The sequence below is a fragment of the Equus asinus genome, chromosome 2 (genome assembly GCF_041296235.1).
Source record: "Equus asinus isolate D_3611 breed Donkey chromosome 2, EquAss-T2T_v2, whole genome shotgun sequence".
In the NCBI taxonomy this organism is placed as follows: Eukaryota; Metazoa; Chordata; class Mammalia; order Perissodactyla; family Equidae; genus Equus; species Equus asinus.
In genome coordinates this window covers 11,665,711-11,681,982 of record NC_091791.1, presented here as the reverse complement: position 1 = coordinate 11,681,982, position 16,272 = coordinate 11,665,711, and the positions used below count along the sequence as shown (strand labels likewise).

The 16,272-nt window shown below is 45.8% G+C and overlaps 1 long non-coding RNA gene across 2 annotated transcripts in view; it reads right to left on the bottom strand.

Annotated features, from left to right (window-relative positions):
- Window positions 1-14,567, bottom strand: part of LOC123283302 (uncharacterized) — a 203,439-nt gene extending 188,872 nt beyond the window's left edge. For both annotated transcript variants that reach the window (XR_011493496.1, XR_011493498.1), the window contains exon 1: window positions 14,358-14,567. This is a non-coding gene — a long non-coding RNA (uncharacterized lncRNA). The remainder of the gene's footprint in view (window positions 1-14,357) is intronic.
- Window positions 14,568-16,272: the final 1,705 nt, after the last annotated feature.

Below are 16,272 nucleotides of genomic sequence, written 5' to 3'. Positions count from 1 at the left end.
CCCAATGACATCTAATTAGCCTCGGTAATAATTAATTCTCTAAAATGTGTTCTACCCCATAAAGTGCTATAGTATTTAAATGCTTAGACAGTGCTTTTAACATCCCCTTAGGAATGAGCATTAGAAAGACACACCATGTTATTTCCCTTATATAAAAAGTTTCACAGTCAATCATCTCTAGGCAGGAAAAAAAAAAAAAAGAATCAATTAAAATCTAAGATGGAACCGTCCCCCCTGGAATTCTAGCTTCTGACTCTGCATATGAATCGGGCCATTCACCAAAAAGGAAATTTTCACAGCAGAGACAAGCTTTTCATTTGCTCCTAGCGGAAGCTGCAAATCTCCAGTGCCAAGTGTTTTGCTGGTGTCACTTAAGGCAGGCGTCTCAGATTTCCACACAGAAATCTCAATAATCTTCAGTATCTTTAGAAATAAAATTTAGCTTTTTGGTAGGGAAACAATCAAATAAAGCTCTGATAAAATTGTTGCAAGGGGAAAACATGCTTATGGCAATCAGGAGATGCTCCCCACTCAAGGTCAGGCAGGGCAGTGGAAATTGTGGTGACCTGTACTATCCAGAATCTTTCTTGATCATCTAAGGTGTGACTGCAGATGCATCCTCTAGGAGATAAGAGAATGGCCCAGTGCTCCCTGGGACATGCCTTGGCCCTTATCGTGTGGAGGCTGTCTGTAGGATCTTAGATGAGCTTTCCCAGTCCCTACACTGCAATACCATAAATACCTTCCGTAAGTTGGGAAGAGAAAGGGTGCTGAATTGTTCCAGGTCCAATCCATCACAACTATGAAACGTCAGCAAGTGCCCGTGGAGAGGTGGCCAGGAATCAGGATGGGCTGTACTTTGTGGCAGTTCCCGGTTTTGCCTAAGATCCATCTCCTAGAGGGGCTGTGCCTGGCCCTTCCTGTTGCAGCCAAGGGTGAGATGTTGGTTGGTATCGAGGCAGGGTTCCACTCTGGGCTGCTTTCATAATGACAGAAAGAGAAGAAAAATGAACTGCAGCGAATCTGACCACGAAATTCCATGCAGATCAGTGCAACCAGGGAATTTGTTTTTTCCTTCACCAACAGTTTCTTTTACAGATTAAAGGGACTCAAGTACTTTTTCAAGATATTGAGAAAAAGCTAAAGCTAACGCTTGAGCTGTTCAGGGCACTGTGCCTAGTGGAGGCAGAACTCCTTGGGTCTTCATTGTAAGCATCACACAGTGGATGACCAAGTTAGCTTTGCCTCATCCTCCCAGGTAAGCTGTGAGTTGAGTGAGTTCAAGAAGTCCATCCATATCTTCTCCTCTGGTCCACTGTGACAAGTAAAACGTCAAGAGAGCTGGAATATATTTACTATGTCCTGGTGAGGAGCCCATGTCAACACGTAAACCTGTCAACCACAGGCAGGAGACCTAGGAACGAGTCCAGCACCCACGAAGCCCGCTGGGCCTGCTACCATGTTCGTATGCATTCCCAAAGAAGACGCTAGCAATCTCCTCGACTAGGGAATTTGAAAAAGAAAGGAGATAGGTATCTGCTTGGACTGGCCATAGATCTATGACAACATTTATCACATGACACTGAAATTATTTATGTATCTGTCTTCTTCAATAGAATATACAGTCCTAAGAGAAGAACAACCATTTTTGCATCTAGCACAGTTCTTGGCACACAGTGGGGAATCAATAAATGTTTATCCAAAAAGTAATGACTTCTGTCTAGACTAAAGGACTTTAGACAACATAACCTCTTAAAATTCATTTCCAGCCACCAAATTCAATAAAGGAAGGTTGAGAAAAAAGGGTAGCTCTTACGTATATTGCATCTCTCTGTTAAGACAAGGCAACATCAATGACCACGGGTCTAATTGAACTCAGTCACAGCAGTAGGTCATCTGAGTTTTACTTGGGGTGCTCTGATTTACCTGTGTGGCCAAGTCAAGGCTTGAGTGGAACATTTTATACTCCATTGTGTTTTGAGGGTGGCCTTTGGGGACTGCGACAGGCATTTTTAAGAGTAGTTTTCTCCATTTTCCCTGAGACCATCCATCCTCCTGGTGACAGTGGGTGTTTCAAAAGAAAGCCCTTCAAACTAGAGCCTGGATGTCAGAAAACACTAAATCATGGGCTTCTGAGAATCTCTGAAGGATCATGCCTGAGAAATTCTTCCGGACCCCAGTGGCATCAGGGGCTCATTCCTTTGCTGAGGATTAATCCAGAATGTAGGATTTGGACAGATGGGTCTGGGCGGTGCTCCTGCTCCGGGCAACTCATCGGCAACGGTTTCCCGCTTGGCTTCCTCCAGCTGCACAAAGACCATTTTTGTCTTTGTCAATTATTTGCCTCTCTCTCAGCTCTGCTTTTTCTCAACTTGCTCTTGGCTCACGAGCACCAGAACCCTTATAGTCATCACATCTCAGTGGTCTGTCCAAAGTGGGTTGGATTGTTTGTTTTGGGGGGGGGGGGGGGTTGGCATATTGAGAAAGACAAGGTTTTGCCCTTGTGCTCTCTGCCATTCCCGATGGCTGACACCATCCACAGAGAAGAAAAGCCCCGGCCATTGAGAGAGGCCCATGTGGCACACAGGGACAGGACTCAGCTTGGGCACCGTCCCTGACCCAGGCCGGTAAACAGAGGGCTCAGCAGGGCTGCCTGGCCTGGGCTGCGGCCGAGGCCTCCTGCAGGAAGCCTGGACAGCATGCACTGACCTGCCACAGCCTCCTTCCCTGGGACCCTGGGAGCAGCCTGGGGCTGGGGCCAGCAGTGCTGGAGGCCAGCAGCGAGACGGTCGTCAGACAATGCAAGGCCAAGCCGGGGAGGAGACAAGGTCCTCTCCAGCCTTCTGAGGGCAAGTAGAAAGGAGGTGACTGTGGGCTTTTGCTGAGGTTTCCAGAATCCAGAAAGTTTTACAGGATATTCACGGACAGGATTACAATCTTGAGCTACTCCCAGTTTTTTCCAATCCAGGTCCCCGAAAGGGAAGGACACAGGAGTCGCTGGCACCTGGGGAGGGCCTGTGCTCAACCCACTGATGGAGGCACCAGGAGGAGCAGAACTAGTTGCCCCAAGGCATCTGTGTGTTCCCACTACAGCAGCTTGGGCTTAGGGCTTTTAATAAAAGTGGCAATAAAATAAACTTTTATTCAAAATGCATTGGATCGACTTCAAGCATTGTCCCCCAGACTCCCTACCACATCCCTTGGATCAATACATCAGAGTAATCCAGCTGGATTCATTTAAATATATCAACAGTGGCTTCCTGGAGCCCGTTCTCTGGGTCAAAAGTGATTTTCAAGACGTTTGGGGCAGGTTGTCATTGGAATACTGTTTTACAGGCCCAAATTACTAGCTACCAGAGTCTATGGAAAAGCATTCTCCTTTAAGTAAACTTTCTTTCTTCCTTTAAGACCTCAGGGAAAAATAACCATTCAAAAGATTTTTTTTTCCTAAGTTCTTTCTACATTGATGGTTTTTATTGCCAAAATCCATTTGCTGTGTGCGAAGCACTGTGACAGGTCCTGGGTGCCTTATCCAGATACTATCTAACAGGCTGGTTGCTGCAGGATAAAAAGACTATTTTCCATTTAACTTCAGGAGTTTGCCCAGCCCGTGTTGCAGGAGATAAGGGCTGGGGACAATGGAACTCACCACAGTTGGGGAAGTAAAGATGAAAGCAGTGTCGCAGAAGCTTGCCGGATTCTTCTGTGAAATACTAAAAGCCCAGTCATTTGACATATAAAGCTTAAAATTCCTTTTCCATATTCTGTTTGAATTTTTCACCATTCAATGCATCTCAAGCTTGTTTGCACCTTAGGTTCACCCCACCTAGAATCCCACCCTTTTCTCTGCTTACCTAAGCTTCCTCCATCCTTCGAGGGTCCCTCAGTGCTCTTAAAACTGAGCGACCTCATTGGCGTCCCAGACGTTGCCCCGGTTGCCCCGATGTTGACCAGCATGTGCCTTTGGGTGAGTCACTTTTACCCTCTGAGGCTTATCTGTAAAATGGGCCCATCATCTCTGACTTGCAGCGAATTAGGAGGCCATTCTAGATAAGGAATGGCACAATGCTCCGAGGACTCTCGTGTGACGCGAAGTCAGTCACACCTCCTCCTTGAAACCCAGAGCTCCAACTTCTGGACCACTCGTTTAACAAGTAGCCCAAGCCGCTACCGCTGGTGTTTCATTCCTTTTGTGGGAAAGACATTGGGTATTTAGTTTCTCTCTGTTATGAGGATTTGGGGTAGGGAAAAGTTATAAGCACACAGAAATATTTATGCATGAACTGACAAAACGGACTATTTATAAAATTAGAAAAAATATATCATTGCATTATCATTTATATGTAATGCTAAAATTATGATTCGAAATTAGAACAGCTCAGATCAGAGCCATCATTACTGATAGGTAAGGAAATGGTAGAACAGGACTAGGTAACAGTTGAAGAAAAGAAAAGAAAACCATCTAGAATGATGACACAATGGTCATGTTGGAGATATAAATAGCCAAGGATGAATAGGTCTCGGGAGGAAATAGAAAGGGCCTCTTAGATTTTTGCCAAAATGACCTTCTTTGTGATCTGTGCTGTGAAAGCATATGTGAAGGGAAGGGTGTTCATAGAATGAGATAATTTTGTCAAAAAAAATTATGCCTCAAGTGCCCCAACATTCTAGTAATTCTTTGTTCATACTAAGAAATCAGCACATTGCTGCACAATAGCCTATATTCTGCTTATTCTAAGACAAAGTAACCTACTTTCACAGCTATTAATGTCTTGTTTTTTCACTAGGTATTATAGCAATTTTGGTCTTGGTTTTAAGTGGGTTTACTTTTTCTAGAAGCAGGTATCCTCATATAATGAGGATCTTTACACACCTGCCTCAATTGCATGATGTGCCCAGACAGACAGGAGCCCTGATACAGCTGTTACTGGAGTCCACCAAGAAGAAGGGCACAATCCACCGTGATTCGATTACAAAAAGCTGCACGGTTGTACCTGGTAAGTATCCGAAATGATCATTTATTGAATAATCTTTATAAAACAGAATATCACCATGTGAAAGTAAAGATTTTAAAAATTTTTTGAGGTCACTCACTTGTTACAAAGAGAAAATAAATTATTTCAATGAGAGAAGAATCATGGTCACAAACAGTAACACAGGCTGGGGCTTCCTATGGAACAAGCACCTCATGAACCTGGGGCTGCCCCTGGAACGTCTCCCTTTGAAGTCCAGGGTGTCTGACAGTCTGATTTAGCACCCCTGCTTCTGGAACCCAGCGTTAGGCCTCAGGACCCACAGGTGATGAGAAGCTAAAGTCAGCAGCTGCAAAGATGTACACAATGCGCTGAACAAATTCCGTAAGTAAGGTCCAAGAAACCGCGAGGCTAGAACTGGACTGGGAACACGAACTGTGTCTCAAAGGCCAGCTGTGAAGAGAACGATGATGATTTTCAGCATTGGAACTTTTCAGGATGGTGTCAACCTACTCCTCGAGTTAATCATTTTAAGGTGCTGTGAGTCGATCGCGAGCAACGAATAAGTCCTCGCTATCAGGCCTGTCACCAGGCGATCCCGCTCCCTCCATCATCGCCAGGAGCGCTCCAGTGACTCATCAGTCTTTCCCCACCTGGGAAATAGGAACAATGATGCCACGAAGGGAGGGTGTGGGGTAGAGCTGCCAGGCTTGTGCAGTTGTGGGTTGGAGCGGAAATTAAGCTCAGCCTGGTATTAACCTTCCAGGGAGCGGTATCAATGGGCCACAAGGGCGTCCTGCCCCAGCCTTCCACACCCCCGCCCCTGTCTTTGCTGACTCATGGCCGTCGGTGGGGAGAGGGGGCAGCAATCTGAGAGGATCTTCAAAAATAAAGTCAGGGCGAGCTTCCCGGTTTGGAACAGTCGTTCTTTTCCACTTGCTCATCCCCCTCCCCGGCCACTGTCTTTCAAGTGAAAACCATATCCATTTTCAAGATCTCTTCATAAATGATGATTTAAGAGTAAAAGATTCAGAAGAATGGAGTCACGTGATAATGCTTTAATTAAAATACAGGCCACTGCCACTTCAAGGTTTTGCCTTTTTCTACCAGCTGCCATGGTGTTTACCTTAAATACATATAAATTTAAGCTCCAACTTAAGCTTATAGACCTTTAAAAGCAAAAAAGGAAGCACGTAGACCAAATATTTCTTTATCTTGGATACAGAATCCTATTGAATCAATTCTTACATAGTCAGTGCTGGAAGAGAGGACAGAGATGATTGAATTCAATTTCCATAAGGAGGCTGAGGTCTAGAGACGAGGCATCATCTGCCCAAGTTTATCTACAAATCTGGCTTTCAAACAAGAAAATGACACGTTTATTCATTCCATTTTTATGGAATGGACCGCCAGAAATACGCCCCACAAAAGCAGTGACTAGCGCAGTATCTGTGCTCTTGATGTGTCTGCAACCTAGTCTAGGAGAGAGACACCTGGAGTCAGGCCAGGTGGGGGTGACGTGGTCACCTTCTCAGGATACTTAGGATGATTCCTCACTGGGAGAAGGCAAGGGGTACTCTGAGAGAAGTATTGCTGAAGGCACATTCCAAACGAGAAAGCAGCTGTGCAAAGGCCCAGCGGGCCCTAGAGCAGCGTACATGGTTAAGGGGCTGAAATGTGAGAATGGAGGAGTGTGTGCAGAATGCTAGGTGGAGAGGCCAACCACGTGACTGGAGAGGGAGGCAGGGGCCATGGAAAGCCTGGAGGGCTGTGCTAACGAAGGTGATGGAGCCAGTGTAGCAGCTTAACCAGAGAGAGGCCAGAGAGGAACGCTGGTTTTAAAAAGGCAATTCTGGAAGCTCACAGAAGAAGGATTACATGCGGGCAAGAAAGCATTTCAGAGGCATTGCAATAGTCCAGACCAGGAATGAGGATCTGAGACAGGGTGTTTTCAGTAGAAGGCAGAGAGAAGAGATAGCAGATGGGGGGGTGGGGGTTGCAGAATTATCATAGATATTGATAACCGATTAGTTACCAAGGGGGAGTTCAGAGAAGAGAGATGTCAGGAAGAACCCAGGTTTCTGGCTTGGGCTGTTGGGTAACTGACAGCTCACTAAGCAAGGAATTGCTGAGAAGGTTAAGACTTGAAAGGGGAAATGAATTCTGCTTAGGCGAGGGGTTGATATTCTATTGGGTTTGAAGTGGCTGTAGGACATCCAGATGGAGGTGTCAAGAATCGATTGTTTAAAGGGACCTGAAACTCAGGAGAGAGAGATGCGCTAAAGATATTGGGAGTCACTCATACACAAATAAGATATGGGAGGGGGCGAGATAAGGCAGAAAAATGTCAAATGAGAAGAGAAGAATGTCAAGGATGGAACACTAACATTTAAGGAAGGAAGAAAGGAGGGAAATGAAAGAGTGGTAAAAATGGAGGTTAAAGAGACCAGAGGTTTTGGTATCAAAGAACAAGAACTGTGAGAACAGGAGCGTAAGATCTAGATGGTTAGTGGTGTGATCAGAAGGGAGGATAAATGAGCTTAAGCCAACAAGGTACCAAGGAACGGTGAGAGGAGCTTTAGCTCTATCATCTCCATCACCCCCTTCCAAAATCAACAACCAACAGAAGTAAAAGTTAATACTTTTTGTAAAGTATACAAACTATACTTTTGGTGAAAAAAAATCTATATTTGCATTTGCTATGACAAATCCCTCAGCTACACCTTCCACCCAGATGACTGCCCCCAAGCCTCCCCCGCATGTAAAATGTGGTCCTCCTCCCGAGCTGAGAGTTTCAGTGGGAGCTGGGGATGAGGCCACGGTGCAACCCCAGCAAGGGGTTCTTGAAGTGAAATGGGGCAAAGGTTCCCGGAGAGGAAGGAGTCAAGAGCCCGTGGGCCCAGGGATTCGATGGCCACTGTTTGGGCATAGAAGATTCCAGAGCCATGGGAGGCACGGGGGGGAAGAGGGAAGACCAGGAGCCTAAGGTTCAAGGAAATGGGAGGAGGGCCTGAGAATTCAGGAGATGGCAGAAACCAAAGAAATGCTTTCTGTGCCATTCTGGTGAGGAAGAGGAGGCAAAGAAATCGAGAGAGAAGAAGAGGGAAGGAGAAGAAGGAGAGAGCAAAGCGAGGAGGGAAAAGAGACTGGAGGAAGGAAAATAAAAGAGATGACAAGGACATCAATCCTAAAACTGGCTGAGCAGCTCCCAGGGCCCTGAGAGCTCTGCCTCCAAGTTTCAAGCTTGAGTTCTCCTCCCAGGGCAACTGAAGATCCCAGGGAGCGGCTGCCCAGCTCCCGGCAAGGAGTTCGCTCCTGTGACCCACAAGCCAAGGGGCTCCAGACCTCAGGCTGTGGATGACTCCGTGGTTGCTCCTCCAGGGGCCTGATTGGTGGGGAGAAGACCCTCCAGAACTTGAACCATAGTAGGTCTCTGAACTTCCTGCTGTCTCCGCTAAGTCCTCCCCTCCAGGCCTGTACTCTGCAGCTTTCCTTCGTCTCAGATTCACTCATAAGAGGGAAACGGGTCCTGTCTCCACACGTAGATCATGTAAGCACCTCATCCCCATCATCATACCCAGAACAGAGCAGGCCGTGGAGCTGATGCCCAATGGGTGGCTATAATGGGGAAAAGAAAAAGGCCCATCCTCAGCTGGCATAAAGAGAATATTGAGAAGAATACTGATAAGTCAACAAATCTGTTATAATTTGAAAACTAGCAAACAAAGATACTAATCCCAAGGCAGAATTGCCATTTCTGCTTTAAATTCTCCAATTGCTTCCCATGACACTTAAAATAAATCCAGCCCCCTTGGCTGTATCTACAAGGCATTTATCCTACCCTCCATCCTCATTTTATACCACATTCCTCCTGGCTCCCTCAGCTCTAGCCCCTGGCCATTTTTTCTGTTCCTTCTTTCTGCCTTCAGGGTTTTTCCAGTTTCCTCCACCCGAAATATTCTGCCCTGGACCTTTGCACAGCAAACTCCTGCTCATTATTCGGATCTCAGCTCAGACGCCATCTCCTCCCTGAGGCCTTCCCATAGCAGCCTGCCTAGACCCACACCTGTCACTCTCTGTCTCACATCACAGCGTCACTCCCAATTCCACGACCCTGCAGTCTTCATAGCCCTCATCGCATTCCGAAAAGTTCATGTGCAGTTAAGTAGTAATTGATTGCCCAGCCTGTCCCCTCTGAAGGTAAGAATCACACAAACGGACTGGCCTATCTCATTTTGCAGTGGCCTTCACTAGCCTTACATAGAGGAAACAATGACGTACTCTCTGAAGGAACGAATATACGAGTAAATGAATTACGGCTGATATAGTCACACCCTAGTAATCCCAAAGCTCAAAGAGAAACAAAAAGTAAAGTTTGAGAGCTTCATGCTCAAGCTGGTGAGGAGTCCTCCCCAGGTGAGCCAGGAAGACCCTGAGTTGTGAGGCGTCTCCTTGCTTCTGTTTCCACTTCTTCAGCTCCTCCCAATCTGACTCCCCCAAAGGGCCCCAGGGAAATAGCAAATGGGCAATTCCTAGTCCACGCTCCGGCCTCATTCAAGTTCATCGTTCTGCAGTATCTGGTGCTGCTGTCCACAGAGTGACTTTCTGAAACTCTTCCACTCGGTTTCAAGGACACCTCTCTACTCTAATCCCTATATTGTCTCCAGCCATCAATCCTGGTTCCCAGCCTGGAACTCCACAGGTCCTGCCCTTAATGTTCTCCTGTAAAGCTCTCACCTGCCCAACAGGTGCCCCTACCTGTGTTTGAAGCTGCCAGCTCTCTACAAAAGCGACTTCACCTTGGGAACACTCCCCGGGCTCTACCCTCACCTCCTCCCCTTTAAGCCTTCTTGTCTTTGGTTTTTGCCTCATCAGCCTTCACTGGCCTAGAGAGGAAACTTCAAACTCTTTACCTTGGTTACAAACCCTTCACATTCAGACATCACCATCTCCCATCATACCCTGTGACCATTTCCCTCCTTTCCATTTAAATCCCCTCTACCTTCCAGCTCCTCTGTATTTCTCTCTGTTCTCTGAACTTGCCTTGTCCTCTCACAGGGACACCACCTTGCACATAGACTACAGTATGAATCCCCCCCCACCACCCCACATACATAGCCTCAGAGTTGTGCAGTGCACAACCTGCACAGCCATGCATAGCAGTCTTGCCCTTTAATGATGTCTTGCCTTTGTACATTCTTTCCTTTGCCTGGAATATCTTCAGTCCTCCTCTTTGTCCCTTCTCCAAAACCCTTTCCCCAACTCCTCCAGGTAAAGTATTTACTTCCCTTCCCAGATACCCTCAGTAGCTTGAACAACCTCTATCATCTTACATTCTACTCTAATGATCTGCCTACTAGTCTGTATCACCCATTGGTCTGGAAGCAGAGACACGTCCCATTCACTTTTTTAAAATCCCAAGTGCCCAGCACAATACCTGGCACATAAACAGTGCTCAGGATACATCTATTAAATGAACAAGCCATTTTTCTAAGTAGGGATTATAACAAGCCTGGGCAAAAGCTCCCATATCATCTTATCCAGAGAAGGATCATTCCCAATTAAGTATTTTTGTATAAATATAGTGTCTTTAAGGCAGACTCCACCGCTACAAACTTTAGAAGATTCTAGGAGGTGCTCACACTCATTTATTTATTCAACAAATATTTACTGAGCACCCGCCCGGCCCCGGGCGCTATGCTAGGGCTGGGCTCCAACACAGCACACGGCCAAGCCCAACCTTGTGGAGCCTTCTGGAGAAGGGGATGGGGAAAAGTAAGACCAGAAGCACACAAACCGGAAGTCGCTGCGTTAAGATGGAAGCAGCCACTGAGGGGAAAAGTTAGGAGGGTGGAGGGGGGAGGTATGGGAGAGTGCCCGGATGTCAGTGGGCGGGAGGGAGGGAGTTTGCTATTTCAGATACGGCTGTCAGGGAAGGCTTCAGAGGCTGGAAAACCAATGACGTAGATGCGTAGTGAAAATTCATTATTTAAAAAATATTTTTGAGCACCGTGACTGTACTTAATGTTGCCAAACACTTTCTCTGCTCCCGTGAAATAGCATTTATTTCACCTGTCCTGCCACATCCTCAGATGCCCCCAGGTGGCCATCATTGCTGTGCACAGTGACACCAGAGGCCTCAGGAGGGAGGACCGAGGGCACCTCCAGAAGGACCAACCCTATGGCATCCCAGCTCCGAGTCTCAGCCTCCTGGTTTCCCAGGGGAAGGAGGAGGACAGAGGCCCTAAGTTGTTTTTGCTTTGCAACATGTTACTGAGGGCATGAGTGCTGGGGAGGGGTATGCGGTCCTCTTAGGCACTTTGAGGATGTTTCCTCATTTGTAAAATGGAGATTTTTACACCAGTCCTGCCTCCCAACTCCATCCTGGCCTGCCTGGGATAAAATATGCTTTCAAGGTAGGTTACAAAATAAGGCACGTGGTCAGCCTTGTTCCTTTCCCTTACAAGAGGTGTGTGGAAGTTTCTTGACCTCTTGTGGCCTCCATACTTCTTGCCAATTCACCCCTTACCTTCCTCTTGCTCTTTCCACCAGACAGGTGCTTTTCCTTCATTGCCTCACTGAATTCTTGCACCATCGCTGGGCAAGCAGGCCTATTCTAGCGATAGGGAGTAGGAGAGCCAGACAAGGGGAATGACAGGTCATCAGCTAACCTGTGACCAAGCAGAAACTCAGTTCAGGTTTTTCCATTCTTCTCTCCCTCTATAACCGCCCTTGCAGCTTGAATCACCACCTTAGGCAAACACAAAAAAATGCACGAGGTTCCGTGGTGGCACAAGGTTTGGGTCTGCAAATAAAGCTCTAATAATGCTCCTCTCATCAATGAGTTTGGTTAAGCTAATCCTGTATTTGAGTTCAACCTGAAGTCTAGGCTTAACTTATTGATTTGAATAAAGGGCATTTTCAAGGTGTAAAGACTTGCTTAGTACAAAGCTAAAGTCTGGTGAGTTCAAAAAGATATTTTCAGAATTCCAACTTTCCTGAATCTGATAAAACCCTAATTGAGGCAGTAATTTGGACAGATAGGAGGCTGGCTGTTCCCCCAAGTGATTCTGGGGCTAAGCACTAGGGAGTGATGCAAATGTGGTGAGTGGCTAATAATTAAAGGATTTAATTAAGCATTGTCTGGGAACGCGTCTGGTAGCTCAGTGTGTGCGTTGGCAGCTCCTAGCAATCCGGGTGGTAACGGGCTGGGGGAGGCAAGCATTGTTGAAGGCAAAGAAACTGGTTCTTGGGGGAAGATTTTCTAGTCCAAGGGTAAAAGAAACACATGTTAACTATTGCTAACCCACATTTGGGGCAAGAGTTTCAATGAAAATGGTACAGACAGGGGTTTTTGATTGTTTAACATTCGATCATTTGCTGTTATGAACCCAACGTCTAGCACCTGTGTTAGCACATGGACAAGAACGGTCTCCTGTTGGTCTCTCTCTTTCTAGACCTGAACACAGTGTAGGTGTCCCATGACTGCTCAGGACTGCCATAGTCAGTGAATAGATAAACGCTAAAGAGCATCTCCAAAAGCAAACTATCATGTAATGTTGAGGCAAAAAAAACTACACAGGATACAAAGTCTATACATAGCGTGATCCAACTGTGTAAATAAATACGTCGACAAAAAAGGTGAGGGAAATTGTAGTGGTTATTTCTGGTGGATGAGATCTTGTGTGTTTCTTTTCTTTCCTGCTTTTTTACTTCCTATACTTTTAATTATATGTATATATATGTATATGTATACATATTTGTATATATGTATATATACTTATATATTATAATATATTGTGTATTATTGTATACTATAATTATATCTAATATAAATATTTTATATATATTTCTCTTAAAACCCATAGAGATAGAATTAATGTACGTCAAAGAGAAAGAAAGTGCTATTTCTGATGCGACACCAGACTCACAATTGGATGAGACCTTAGGAATGAGCCATTCATTTCATTTATTAACTTAGTCAGTCGGTCAGTCAACAAACTAATTGAGCACCTGCGCCTGCTGTGCCTGGCGAGGTGTTAGGTGTGGTCCCTGCACTTACTATATGCCATTCGCTTGAAAACTTGGCATTCATCTCAGTTAACCCCATACCCATGCCTATGTGGTAGGTACTATCATTGTTCTAATCTATGAATGAGGAATCTGCTCAAGGTCACACGTCGGTTGAGGAGGACCCTAACCAAGGCATCTAACTCCAGAGCTAGAACGCTCACCTGCTCTGCCAGCCAAGTCTCCTGGTGGCCCCTCCACTGTGACCATCCCCAGACTTCTCCACTCTGTCTTCCTTTACCTTCTACTCACTGGCTTTGTTCATTCCCCAGAACCACACAGAATGAGGGGATCCATCACCCTCTGAATGACCACGTGTGTCCCACGTGTCACTATCTGTCAGGGTTGCTATGACCCAATATAGCATCCTCTCCTCCAGCCTGCTCCACTTCATCGACGTCTGAAGGATTTGGTTCCGTAGCTGAGCCCCTCATTGCGGTTTGACCATGCAATTGACCACACCTCACACTTCTCTGTGCAGTCTGACCAGCACAGAGGGTCACCTCTCTTGAGCCGGACACTGAACTTCTATTATACCAGCTCAAAAGCATGCTCATTTTGACTTTTCTGCATAGTTTTTTTTTAACATTGAACGTGCATTCTTTCGTACACAGCATATATAGATCAAGTCCTCTCTGATAACAAATGCTAAACTAGAGAAGCAAGTAATTCTCAAAGACTGTATTCTAAAATTTCATTTGTAGGCCAGTTATTTGAAATTAAAACTTTAACAAAAACACTATAATGCACGATAATTATATTCGCAGGTCAAATCACCAAGCCCACCATAGCGCTCCCGTAACTGAAATACATTTTGTTTGAAATAATGTGCAAAACATTAGTAAGGACTCGTAGTGTTCAAGCACATGAAAGCCATTTAAACAGAGAGAATACCCAACACTATCTTAGTAGATGTAGGGTCATTTCCTGATGTGTTCTCACACTGTTAATTATTAGAGCAAAAATATTGATTATGATATGTTTTACTTATCTTAAATTCGAAACTTTGAGATAAAGCAAGTTTTTTTAAGCAGGCCTAAGAGGTGGTTAAAGATTTTAGGGACATAGTCTGGGAAGGTTCTGGGAAGGCTTGGGAGAGCATGAGCGATCCGTGGGGCAGGTGCTTTGTGTCTAAATCAACTTTTAAATACGCCTCTGCCCTTTTCCTGATACAGCCTGAAGTTGCATGACTCTTATTCTGAAATCTGTTTTCCATTCTCAGAAGTTTACTTTCGGTTCCAGCATCTCTGTGGGTCGAGGGTCAAGAATGTGGGTTTAACCAGGGGCATGAATGACCAGAAGGCTTAGACTCACCTGAATCTAGGGGCCCAACAAAGTTGTCAGGACTCTTTCTCCGTCCCTGGTCTCTGCCTTCTCTGTCATGGCTTCACTTCAGGCAGATTCTCGGTTCTTAGAGACAAAGAGACCTCCAACATCTCTAGGCTTGCATTTCACCTCTTTAATCACCCCAGCCAGGAAAGGGCTTCTCTTTCCCGCAGTCCTCACACACGTTCCAGGTTTGACCCTCTTGGTACCAATTTGAGTCATGTGCCCACCTCTCAGCCAATCAGGAGGACGAGAAGGATGGAAACACTGATTGGCTAAATCCAAGTGATATGCCCGCTCTCAAAGCAGGGGGAGGGGTGGGTAGAAACAAAGCCAAACAGTGATCAGCTCATCCAAACCACATGGACACGTGGATATGGAGCAGGAGAGGGGTGGTTCCCAAGGTGACTGGAGAGGCTATGACTCACAGAAGGGTGAGTGGATAATGGATGGACAAAACACCAAATATCTGCTATAGGGAAGAAAGGAACTTACCTTTCCTGAGGGCCTACTATGTGACCAGTGCAAGGTGCTCCACAAGGCATCAGTCATCCTCCCAGAAGAAAAGACGGGTAACCACTTAGTGAATCAGCCCACAGCTAAGAGATAAGCAAAACCCAAGGCAAGAAGTTGAGGGCCTCCTGGGGACATGATTAAGAAGAAAGAGTGGCAAGGAGAATTTTTAGGAAAGATCACGGCATTGGAGGAGCTAAATCACATGTGAAAGGGATGCTCCTAGACCTGCTGTCTGTAAGTCAGGTTTGCCTGTAATCATTACGCTAAAAAGAATAATGGCATAAAAGCCCGACTAAGGACCACCTGAAGCGAATGGCCGTTTGTCAACATGGTATCACCCTCCACACCCTTCTACGGATCGGGAAACTACAATTTCCAGAATCCGCTCCCTGTGTGGTTGCATTTTGAGTTAGCCAATGAGACCCACCTGGTAGACTAGGAGCAGAGACATTTTTCCCTGGAGATCGTTTCAGAGACATGTGAGCAGATGGGAGAGCTACAGCTGCTTCTCAGCCAGTGCTTGTGAATCACCCATTTTGCTACTGCAGGCTAAGCCAGTTGGCAGGAGTTTCTCCAGAAATTCTTGAGAACTACAGCAGTTTACTGAGAAGCTTTTGAGAAGCTAAGGTCTTCAGTGTCTACTTCCCCAACACTCTGCCTGCAGCCTCCCGCGTTTTCTGCAGTAACTTTTCTGATCTTTGCAACACCAGCTCTCCCAATACTCGTATAAGCCCTAATGCCCAGCTTAAAGCACTTTATTCCTGGAATACTTAGTTTCATCCCATTTTCCTGACCAGCCCAGGCTGATAGAGAACCCTAGCACAAAATGGATCCTGTCCTGAGCTCAGGATCTGAAGTCTGAGAAGGGCCAGCAAACATGCCTTGTAGCTTTGGTTAAACTTTAAGCTCAACAAATATGCTTTTACTTCCTTTGCCTTTTTCATACCATCCCCTTGAACTTGAAGGAGTGATCAATAAATAGTTTCATTTAGAAAGCTGACTTTTTAAGTTGCAAATGATGTTGCCGTACTCAGGATCAGTAGGGGTGAGGTCCACGCCAACACCAACAGTAGTGGGCTTCCCCATCATACACACGCACGGGAAAAGAGAAATTTCCCAGGACATTTCAGCCTCTTGAGTTGAATATATATAATTAAAATCATCCCCTAGGAGCTAAGATAGCCTAGAGGATCCTGAGAGTGAGTAAAAATGGCTAACAATAATTAAGGGCATGTTACTTATTTATGCTTATGTTTATTGCCATTCTTAAACTATTGCCCAGGCTTAGGTGCCAAGAAAGCCAGGGTAAATAAGCAAATGTATAAGTTAGGGCTCTTCTGCTGGGCCTCCACCACTCGACTCTTCAGTCAAATGGATTCTGGGCCAT